Here is a 13,011-nt window from a genome sequence, read left to right as displayed (position 1 = left end):
GAGTTACCCTCGTCAGGGTGTGAGGATGGAGGTGCTGGATTGGAATTGGGCTTCTCGTTCCAGTTCCTGGCCTCCAACAAATGAGGCCTAACAGACACATCTCTGGAGGTGCCTGCATACACAGCCCTACATCCATGCATGCACATGCAAAGGACAAACTTGCAAGCACACTGTCTATTTCTCACAAACGCATACCCCACACACACATATGTAGTCTGCCTCTCTCCATTGCCAACAGGAGGTAATCAAACACTTGATATGCACTAACCAGATCCATTAAGGAGCTAATAAAGGCTCTGGCTGAGTTAATTAATGACCCCCAAGAACATCATCTGCCTCCAGTGCTACTGCTCAGACTGCTGTCTCTGACTCTCACTGAGCACATCCCAAATCAAAACAAAAACAGCCACAGCGAGTGTGATTTAGGTGAAAATCCACTTGTGGTGTTAAGAGGACAGAAGAACAGGACAAATGACAGAAGCTCCATTGATTGGACGATGAGGCATGTGCACGTTGCCTTATTTGCAGGCACTTTATGATGTATTTGATATGCAGAAAAAGGCCATTTCTGCAGAATGCCTCACAGACACAAAAAAGTAATTCATGCTAATGTGGAAAAAAGGGACGAGGGGGAGATTGAGCAAATCAATTTCATTCATTTGGTGAAGCCTTGTGGAAACTTCTTCATAAGACAAGCACTCTCCATTCTCTGCCTCAGTAGATAGTGCTGTCAGTCTGTTCCGATAGAAACATTTTAAATGTTGTTTCACACATGGCTAATTGTATTTTTTTGTTTTAACTCACTGATGGCTCTATAGTCTTTAACTTCTGTAATTAAAATAAAGATGGAAAAGAATGCATAATTTTAATGGTGATTTTGAAGGGGAATGTCAAGCTGTCTGGCTGAGGGAAGTCTAATATGGACTGCAACATGAGGTGATTGAAATGGAATTCAGTAAATGGAAAGACTTAATCATCCCTTCCTATGAAGATGGGAATAAAATATGCATTCTGTGGGCTCACTTGCCACAGCTAAATGACTTTCAAATCCATTTTTATTGTTTTAAAATGAGCGCACACATTAAATATCTGGTAAGAAAAAACAACAACAACAACTTCTTTTGAATTATAAACAGTATTTTTGTACTTTTCATTAAAATACAAAAAAATCAAAACACATTTTTGTGTCATGTGTAATACATTGACACATATGGCAAAAAAGTTTTTATTGTTGAAATAAAAATATTATTCCTTTTCTTTTGCTACTTTTCCACAATTACGTATGTAAAGCTTCTTCAAAATAAGACTTCCCCTTTCACAGGAAGGAACCAAACATTTAGAATAAGAAATGGACACGTTACAAAACCTATGAATCTTTCCAGCATAGTGGACTGGGGGTCATCTATACAGACTTTCATGCCATTTTTAAAAGTGGTCTTGAGCAACAGTGCTCCAGGGTTTCTGAAGGTTTTTCAAAGTTCTCTTTACCTGAACAAAATGCTTTTTGTTGTTGGTTCCTTCAGCTATTTAACACTGACCCAGCTTAACACCAACCTCTGAATAATTCAAGCACAAAAAAGGTACAAAACAGAAAACTTCTCCATGTCATCTTTTGTTACTAATCTGGTGCTTCTGTGTCATATGATTACTAACCTGGCTGTTGAAGTTAAGAAGGAGTTGGAGAGCTTTGGGCTCCACCAGTAGGTGGACTCTCTGGTCTGGGCTTCAGCTGTTCTCACCTGTTCCCCATTGCTCATAATCTGCCTGTATTTCAGAACCAGCTCCTACCTCCACTTCTCGCCAAATTGCCATCAGCTAGTCAGTGGTAATCAAGCTCTTCATGGCTCTTTTGTTCCCCATGTATTACAGAACTCCTCCTGAATACTGTCCAGAAGCTTTGCTGAAGGTGGTCACACTAAATATTGACTTTCAAGCTTGTTGGAATAGTGTAAAACTCAATTTGTGATTCATATGCTGTTTTTTATGTATGCAAATTTCAATAAATTGCTGCACATACATTACATCCCATCTTCCCAGATAAAAAATTAAAGAGTGGCTCATGATTTTTGCATGGTACTGTATTTGTCAGACTATGCTGAGGAGATGAATCAAACACAAAACACATGGGCAGGTCGAAAAAGTGAAGCCAAGTCTATATGTATGAGGCAATAAAGCAAGTTACACACTGTCCAAAAGGAAACAAAAATACAACAAAAAATGTACCATGAAGATCAAAGGGCAGAAATATGAGGAATCAAACCAACCGAAACAGACAAAGGAGATGACAGGACTATATACATATGCCCAGCCCTCATTAGCTCCACCCGCCTATCCATCTCATCTGTGCTGAAAGATGGAAATAAAAGCAGAACAAGACACAAAAGAAAACTAACCTTCAAAGTACATCAAGAAGTACCCAAAGGACTTAACAAACACTGAGACGAGAAGACTAACTCAGGCAGCAACAGGCAAGCAAATAAGGCAGGAGAACTAGAACCAACACTGTGCGTTTGTGGTTCAAACCAGCTAGGGTGAATTCCAGTTGGCTGTAGGTGCGAATGTCTGTCACACCTGTCCAAGGTGTGCCCTGCCTTTTGCCTGTTCGAACAGCTTGAACAGGCTCCTCCTACGACCCTGAACTGGACGAATGGTTGAGGAAATGGATAGATGGATGGACATATGGGATATATTAAATTTATTAAATTAGAAACACAACGTAACCTTTTTTTGTTTTGTTTTGTTTAAACCATATACGTCATATATGAAAAAATAAGAAAAGGAAAAAAAAAGTGCAAAATAAAGAAAAATACACTGCAATAATGCTCTACCTGTTTCAGTTCACATATCTGAAAAAGAGTGGGAAGAAGTGCAAACTTATTGAATCCCACTCCTTCTTCACAAGTCATCAGTTATTATTTATCTAGTTTCCTTATTGTTACAAACATCAATAACAGCAATAAACATATTTTAATTACACAGAATATATACACTATGTAAAATACAAAAATATTCTCTTGTTTTTACAACTCCATAGCTTTACATCCACACATCAAAGCTAAGTGCGTCCAATTTTGAAATGTTAATTGCAAAATCTGAATATGGATGAAGTAACAACAAGAATAAACAGAGACATTCACAGAAATTCAACATCTTCCTCTTCTTCTAACAAATATATATCACATTGAAAAAAATACAGTAAATATTACAAAAAACTTGGAAGCCATGAAAAAAACTGAGGAATATTTTTGAATATTTTAATTAATTTAATATACATGACTTTTTTTAAAGATGATGTTTTGAGCATCACATTTAAGTCAAACATTTTTACATCAAAGTTTTACATCAAAGATTTGATTGAAAGCAGACATTTTTGGACAAGGCATTTAAAAACTTTTTAAAGCTTGTTAAATTCCAGAAATATTCCACCAATGGACAGTCCAGTCTTTGAACCATGACAAGATGTTGCCCCGTTTTTAAGGTTGAAAAATGCTTCCTTGAAATCAATTAGCAGTAAAAACTTGCCTTATTAAAAGGTAGATCACACAATAAAAAAAATCCATAGGCGGATTACTGGCGCAGCACAACAGGGTTTCCATCACACGATTGTTCCCATTTGGTATAAGAAAAGCTCATAAATCACAGGGTTAATTCGTTTTTTTTTTACATCTCTGTTGTATGACCCCTGTCCATTAATCTCTGTGCAGAGATGAAGAACAATTAACCCTGACCTTAACCCTCACCCTAACCTGCGTGCTGTCATTATAATCAATTGACCTTAATGCTTTCCAGGATTAATCGTGCAACATTTCCACTTCATTAAATGTCGCACAAAAAACTTGTGATTGAGTAGAAACGACACAATGGAACGACATGCTGTTTGCTTTGTACAATCCCATGATATCACGTCAACAAATAAGCATGTGACAGTGATATTTTTGTTGTTGAATCATTATTGACAGTGATTCCAGTAACCACTCCCAATTAACTTACACACAACGAGCTCCCTTATTGATTCTCCGAGTGCTGTTTTCAAACCTAAACGGCACATCAGTCAGAAGATAACCCCTTTGTTACAGGTTCTTCTGGTTGTTAATTGCGTAATTCACTGCAAATTGATTTACCTGTTTATGCACCGTGGGTCTCACAGTGTGGCTTTTGTTTGCAGATAACTCTGTGAATTAGGGCTCTCCAGTTCTTTGTGTTTTTTGGGCCTTTTAAAATATTTTTCTTGTATACCTGTCCTGCACACAATGAGAAATTATGTTCACACGTGTCCAGATGAGATAAAAGAGATGTTTTTTTAATGAATTTTAATCTAAATAAATTGGACTTTTGATGCTCGGCCGATCAAATTTCTCCATGTCTGCTTACACCCTTTATTTGTTTGACCTCAACAGTAAGACACGGCAAATGAAGGGTTCAAAGCAGCTGACAGACACTGTCAAGCCTAATTACACGGCGAGAATATTTACATTTCCATCCTGATTCCTTTAATCAAAAGCAAATAAAATGTCGCCTCCTTTTAAATGCATGAGTGCAGATTGAATTCTTTTATTGCTTTCATTTTATTGGCTAGTTTACTGAAGACCTTGGGGGCAGAACTAAATTGATTTAGTTATCAATGCATATTTCTGTGTACGCATAATAATTGACCCTTGACCCGCCCCTCCCCAGCTAAGTTATGGATTTGAATGGACCTCTCTCAACAACCCGACATCCCACCAAAATAAGAAAAAAAAACCAACATCCTACCTTAATGCCAGCCCAGAGCTCTCTTTAACTATTTGCTTTTGCTTTGCTTCTCTCTCTCTCTTGACATTTAGCAATGTGCTAGCTATACAGGCACCTCTCACTTGTTTGCAAGGTCATTAACTGTTTCTCAGAGTCTCTACGTCCAGCAAATGTGATGATTATGGTCCACAGAGAGGCTCTGAGAGAGGCTATAAGAAGCCACCATCATCACAAAACACTGGTGGCATTATAAAACTAACTGGCTATCTTATTTCCTTATTCATTGCCCTTTTGTATGCAGACTCAGCCCTTACTCAAGGGTTCTAAGTCCCTATGAAAAAATAATGTTAATTAATTAAACTGGCATTGATGTGACGGGGTTAGGGAAACGATTTGCATTCATACGTACAGCTTTTGGGTTGGTCCTATTCAGCCATCTTTGACAAGGATTGCTGAAGTGTTAAAAGGTTCTACACTTGCATACAAGCACACAATGCACACACACAACCAGAATGCACCACGGGGGAGATTTAAACAGGGATTTAGAGGAATAAATTATGAAGTGCAATCTTCACTGTTTGGAACGAAGGCCCTGTCTGCTGCGTTAAAGGACAAGCAAGGCTGGGCAATGTGTAAAATAATAGAGCTTTTCAGCTGTCTATCTTGCAGTTTAAAGCCGGCTGTCTACAAAAACAGTATCTAAATGAAAAGAATTGCCAGTAAGTAGTAAACAGTATTTTATGATAGTGCTTTCTAGAAGCCTTATGGTTTCATCAATACTCCACGGGCCGGTAAATTTGAAGGTCACTGACAAATTAAAACCCTCATCATTGCAGAATCTGTATTTACTGGTGTGGAATTTTTAAAAGCTCCCATTCATTTTTGTTGCATGGAACTGAAAAGTTACAAGAGCAAAATTAAATATATAGTCTGTAGTTAAAAATCCCTGGCAATAAGCCAGAGTACAGAGCTGTGAAATGCTGCTGCGACTGATTGAACGGTTTGTTTTGCCAAACGTCTTTATTATTTTCTCAATGAAAAAGTGGACAGATGGCATTTACTTTCTTCCCACCACGTTACTGCTTCATCCACCCCAGTGTTTGCTTGTTTTTAACATTTGCATGTAAACATACCTCAGCCCGACAAGTTTTCAAGGTAAAGCACCATATGAAGAGGTATCATCTTAAATTCTGTGACTCACGCAAGACGGTAAAGGCAATGGTGGTAGAACTAAATGCAGGCGGACATCGAATTAATCAACTGCTCGAAGGGGAACGCTACCAGTTCAGATATTGTTGTCTTATGTCCCCACAAACTTTTGGGTCTTCGTGACTCTCTTCATCCTGTGATGCTTGACCTACTCAGAGGGACAGAGTTTATATCCAGATGTCTTTTTGTCCAGCACCACTGCATTTTACTGTTTCATTAACATTCAGGTCCCGTCTGAAAAGCATCAGTGCCGGGGCTATCATGATCATTGGGACTAAGGAAATGGAGCATAAACATAAATACAACCACAGGGGGTGAAGCCTAGCATGCAAGACCAACTTTTAGTGGGCTGTAATGTGACTCCCTCCAAGTAATCTTGAGCAGTCATAAGGTTTACATACAACCAGCAAACATTCGGAGGCTGAATGACCTTTTCCTAGGACACTTAGTCCAATGTCATAACAGAGCTGAAGAATTTTTCCAAAGGTGGAATGTCATTTTCAAAGGAGTATCACGATAACCATCACGTTTAAAAAACTTGAACATGCATTGTATGTTTTATAGTTCTAGACATTTGAGTTTAATGCATTTGTTTAGCATTTGCAGTCTTCGTTTAGATGAGTCTGACTAATAGCATTGTTGCGGTAGGAATAATAATATAACACTGTTAACCATTATTATTAAGGTATTAGCAAGTGCTTAATGCATTATTCAAATAGCATTACTCTTCCTTAGTATGCCATTTATGAATATACATATATTATAATCATTATGATTCTTACTAGCGGTCGTGTAGTAGCAGTGATAGCTGTACATGATGTTTAGACATGTCACAATGCTATCATGAAGGGTGTTGTTAATTTTACCATAAATATTGTGATTTGAAAATCTGAGATTATCTGAGAGTGTTCACAAGGCCCCAGAAGCCACAGAAAGTCACTGTGAAAAGCCATTTTTTTCAGCAGATTGCCCTATTGAAGCATATTAACCTCTTAAGCCCCAAGGGGGTTTCTGAGCTTCCTGCTCGAAAATGTAATGCCCAAATTTAATTGATTATTTCTCTGCAATTACAAACTCTGTCCTTACAATCTTGGTATCAAAAAAAAGCTAACACTTGGGAAATTTCATCAGAGGTGTAAATGTTGAAGCAGATATTACTGTGTCAAAGTTACTGAGACTGGAACACAGAAAAAGTAAGTAGATATTATCCTCGCCTAATTTTCTTTTACTTTTTAGTCAGTGTCAGTGATAGCCCTGGAAGCTAACTAGCCTGTCTTTAGCCGGTTACTTGAAGTCTGAAGAATTTCTGGTTCGGTTTAGTTTGTTTAGCGGACTTCTGCGCATTTACGTAACTGCTCGTTTAATCACGGCTTGTTTTCGGTGTGTTCGGTGGTTGTAGAAATGGTTTATATGACATTTTAGCTGAGATTCTGAGGTTTCTGTGGATACCACACATGTCTGGACTTATATTTCTCAACCGATTAAACGTGATCTCCTCCTTTTTGCCCCGGGGGGCTTAAGTGGTTAAGGGGGGAAGTTGACTGGAAGAAAACAAAGTGTGGAGGGAAAAGACCCACAGGATGATTACAGTCTTGAGAGGATTGACAGGATAAGTTGTGAAGAACCCAGGAGAGCTTCTCAAAGTGTGGACTGAGCCTGGTGTCAGTGCATGCAGAGCCACCATGCACAAAAAAGTGGCTAAAACTGTCAGATCCCTAATATCAAGCTACTCCTGAACAGGAGACATCAGAGGTGTCCTATGCAGAGGTAAGATGCAAAACAAACTGGACTGAAAAACTGGAGATTTTGCATGTCTTTTAGGTCTTAGAATCTGCAGGGCACAGAATCCAAGGTGAACCTGAACGTGAAGCCCTTACAGAACCTTTGGGGTATTATTAGAGTAAGATGAATGTCCATACCCAAAATAGAGATGAACTGAAGTGCCGCTATCAAAGCAACCCAGGCTTCAGTAACACCTCAGCTGTGCCACAAGCTGATTGCCACTATCCCATTTCACACTGATGTAATAATTCAGGGTGAAAGTTGCTGCAAACAAGCATCGATGAAATGAACTCATTTCTTTTAGAAGTTCTACATTTTGGCTTTGTAAACCCTTATTGGTCAATATAAGTTTCTGATTTTAATGAGCTAAAAACAATGATCATTACAATTAAAACAAAAACAGGTTTAAAATATATGAAAAAAGACAATCATTTTGTTTTGATATTCTAATTTTTTGACACATACTAGCACTAGTACTAGTACTGTACTTCTGATACATTGAATTTATTTCACTGCTTATGTGTTGAGGTTTAATGATACAATATTTTGGTAAAAAAGAAAATTTCTTTGTCACAAAGTATAATAAAGTCGGAGATGACTCACAAAAACAGTGGGCACTCAGAATTACAAAAATATATCACTTCCAAAGGATGCACTTCTCTCTGCGTGAGTTAATACACTGATCATGGTGATTCAAGTCAAGTGAATTGTTTTTGCCTCAAAATATTACCTTTTGAAAATGGGAAATATACCTCATTTAGAGTAATGACAGTCAGATTTGTGGATTATCTGTCAAAATTCAAACATTTCCTGTGGGAACAATGTCACTGCTAAACATTTAACCCATTTTATTCTTTAAATTTTTAGGTTTTGTTCCACCTTCACTCTGCTTGGTGATGTCAGATACCTTGAGATAGACGTCTGAGATTCTACAAAACATTAAGTAAGAAAAATGTGTATTTTTAGGCATTATTAAGGCTCAAAAACACAATACTTTAGTGTGCGCAAGTATTCTAATGTGACAATTCCTGAATAGAATTGGAGACATTGAATTATTAATAATGACACTGATAATCCTTCACATATTGCAGTTATGGTATTGCCTGTATACCTCCCACAGTCTGCTATTTGCAGTGTGGCTCTCTCATAAATATTCAGCAGCTACTGTATCTGGTTAAACATCATTATTATCTTTGAAAAAAGAGTATAATTTCAAAACAGGAAATTGAAAGAGGAAAAAAAAAGTCCAAACTACTGACAGCATTATCATATTGATAAGCTTCACGCATCCTTTCTTCAGCTTATGATGAGAACTGAGCATGTCGATACAAAGGCTCTTGTTACAGATGAGAGGACTCTGTGCAGCCTCTTCCACACATAACGCATGCAGGCTTTCGTTTTCTTCCTCACACACATATACAGTGGGCATAGACTTGTTAACACACTACAAACCCTATATTTCATTGACCACTAGATATATCTTTCAGCCCCGTTTGCAAATTATTCTCGCGGTCCTCTCAGGAAGAAACAATGGGGCTGAATCTTTAATCTACATTAAATGCAGATTAAAGAGCCAGAACTTCCTACACTGTGCATGACTAAAAGTAAATTCAGCTGAGTATATGCATAACAATATAGTAAGGAAGAAGGATATCATCCTTCAATGGTTATGTCTTGTATCTTGCATACATATAGCTGTGTGGTAGCCTGTAGGGACCACACCCACAACTTGTCAAACCAGCTATGGGACGGTTTTGGATGAAATTCTGAGCTCAGTAGGTTATTTGGAGGCATATTTTACAAGTGAGATGCTAACCAAATGAGTGCAAAGTGTTAACTTCTTCTCAACAGTTGACTTCGGAAATTTTGGAAGGAGAAAGTTCAAATTGGAGGGGTTGCACTTGGGTATGACATCATATAGTAGCAAATCTGTAAACACTAGAATGTGGCGCAGTGAAATCTGTAGCCTAAAGAAGCAAGATGGTTGAATGCTAGGAGTGTGTTAGTGTTAAGTCAATCTAAATTAAAACTATGAAACAATTACATTAAAACAAGCACAGAGGAACACAATGAAAAAGCTATGTTAGCTTGATGCTTTTCCCCAAAAAGGCTAACATTTATGTTAAAACCAATTCAGTATAAATATCCATTTAATATTTTAAACGTTACGCTGGCCAATATGTGAATTTATGAATTTGCTTGTTGCTTCTCTTCTTCTTTCAGCTGCTCCCTTTAGGGCAGGGGTAGTGGAAGGGGAACTCCAGACCTCAAGGGGTGGTGTCCTGCAGGTTTTTGATATCACCCTGGGTCAAAACACCTGAATCAAATGATTAGTTCATTACCAGTTGAAATTCAAGAAATGTTGAGGATGTAATTTAGTCATTTAAATCAGCTGTGTTGGATCAAGGACACATGTAACATATGCAGGACACCATTTCTTCCTTTGTTTCATACTGTCTGATAACTTTCATACAGTTAAGCACTACGTGATTGAAACACAAACTTCATCTCTCTTAATAATTTTTTAGAATTATATGCAGAGCTGCTTATTGAACAACAACATCTCAGATCTTAGAATCATTTTGCTTTTTATTCTATCAGACTTACAGTAGGCAGCTGGTGTTTCGAGTTGACTAAGTATTAAAAACATAATCTGAGTCTTTAGGATCTTCATGTACAGCATCAACATGCTGGTTCAGATGTTTCTGCTCTTTGTGATAGGTCTTGCACGTTCCTCCTGGATTAAAATATTTTTAATGTTAGTTTTAATCCAGAATAAACTGTATAAGAATAACACATTGGGAAATAAAGTGAAAGATTAATTTCTAAAGATAATTACAGACCTCCAATGAGACATTGAAGTTAAATAAGACTATCTTGTTAATATTTGAACTCAGGCAAAGCGATTTCCTCAGTAACAAATAAAACACTGAAATAAACAAAATATTGTATGCCAGAAATCATCTAAGTGAATTATATCTCGTGTTTCACTTTCACACAGTGGCAAAAGCCAAAGGGTGAGCTGAGACAAGGTGAGCTATCTGTTAGACGTGCAGGAACGAGCATCTCCAAAAACGTCGGAGTACTTTTGCAACCAGGCAATATCTTGATAAATTGGGCAGGTATTTGAAGTTTACAGATTCAGATTCTCCCCTAAAAACACAGAAACTATAATATTTCTCATCCACCATTCTCACTTTTGAGTTTCAGATGAAATGCATTCTGGGATACTTGGCTTCACCAAGTACACACAAGTCAACACCGATGCATCCTCTATAGAGCAAGAACTAATTTGGGCATTTTAAGCATACTTGACATGATGTGTACTTCAAATTGGAACATTAAATGAGTTATGACTGATGGCATTTCACAAATATACAAGAACACAAGTACACACAAGGACACTGAGAAAACACCAGGTTGTGAGGCTAACTGAGTCTATCTCACAAGATACTTTTATCAGTAGGTATAAGTGTAACACCGTAAGTTACTTTTACAGCATTATCCAACACTGAATCTACTAAGGCTGTGTGCGTATACTCTTTCAGATTAACATGCAGTACATAACAACCTCAACGTTTCTTGTGATTTGCCTGCTGTTTAAAATATCCTGGAAAAAAAAGAAAGATTTAATTGAAATTGTTTGAATTGTTTCTGTCTGATTAGAACAGTAAAACAAGCTGGCTAAAGGTTACTCATAAGAAATCAGAAGTAAGTGTAGCCCAGCTAGGAAAAAAGAGCAGTGGAAAGTAGGTTTTTTTTGGTGTGTGATGAAATTTTTTTTTAGCAATTTCTTTCTTTCTTTCTTTTTTTGTTTAAAGGAAGATTTGGACAAATAAGAATATCTGTTGTCGTTTAACTTGGCCAATCAGCAATGAGCTCCCAGCAACCCTTGCTGTTGACCTTGATCACATGACTTTCTGTAGTTGCCATTTCTTCCTGTTCATACAATGCCATGTGTCAGAGAAACTAATGTTCCCGAAACGAATTTGCTGCAGTTTTTTTTGGTCGGTCAGAGTTTCACCCTGTCATCAGTGAGTAAGAAAAGTGGGGAAAACCCAATTTGTTAAGGAGAAAAGGGCAGACTTAATGGAACGGAAAGTCCGCTAGCCACTAAGCTAACAGCTCGAGCTCACGCTAGCAGAATTGAATGTGTTTCTGTGTGTGAAATGTGAGACTGCGACCGTATTACATTTAAGAAAAAAAAAAAGAAACAAAAACAAAAGAAATGGTCCTAATCAGTTTTATGTGTAACAATTTAATTCAATTGTAAGCCGATTCTTGTATTTTCAGTTGTGTTCTTTAAGTTGTTTATAATGTACAAGTCTGGTGAGCTACTGTGAGTTGCCGTCTGCAGCTACAGTGTTAACTCTAGAAGCAGTGTTTTTGTGAACATTGTCAATCCTTCAGGTTGATAAAATTATAGCTCACCTAAGAGGATATGATGCTGCAGTGATATACTTTTGTTGTACATCAGAGCTAGCTGAATTAAGACAGAGTTACACTGATACTTATTGTTCATTCTGAATGTTCTAAGTAAGTGTGGCTGTTTTACAACGGTGTATGTGACTATATGGAGCTGTGACCTGTTTATAGGTCAGGTTTTTTTGTTATCTGGTAAAAGGATGACTCGACAGACAGACCCAGTCTGAAGCAAGCCCTCATTGAGGAGCAGTAATTCCACAGTTCCAGTTAACTGGATGGCAAGCCAACCCAAAAGTGAACAGGATTTGCTGAGGTTTTATTGAAGCCCAAGTTTCGTTCCCATTGAAGCTTCAGATACCTGCAGGACTACGAACTTTCTTCCTTCATCAGAGTGTGGTAGGACAAACGTTAAACAAACTGAACGGGCCCCAACGATCCATCAGTTACCAGACATTATTCACTCATACAATTGACTCAGAGAAAGCTGTATGCGCGCACTTTTATTTAGTTCGTTATTTTGGGGGGAAATATTTTGTATTTTATTTTATTGCTTTCATTACATTTGTTGCAGCTGCTGTGTGTCAAATATAACAAATTTGTGAACAGTCTACTGTGGTGTGGTCTCTCCTTATTGGTGTTTATACCTTGGGCTCCTGCCGATCCTAGATTTTCTGATACAGGCTAGTGGGAGTTCGGTCATTCTTAATAATAATTTGTAAGTTGGGTTACATAAGCTTGGGTGAAAGTGGAGAGTATATTTATTCACAAAGCAGTGCCAGACAACTGTTGATTGATTTTTTTGAACCTTTGTATATTTATCTGTACACACACACACATACACACATGCCCACAAAAACATACAGT

Source organism: Astatotilapia calliptera, chromosome 23 (assembly GCF_964374335.1).
Source record: "Astatotilapia calliptera chromosome 23, fAstCal68.1, whole genome shotgun sequence".
Taxonomy (NCBI): Eukaryota; Metazoa; Chordata; class Actinopteri; order Cichliformes; family Cichlidae; genus Astatotilapia; species Astatotilapia calliptera.
This window is presented reverse-complemented; position numbering follows the sequence as displayed.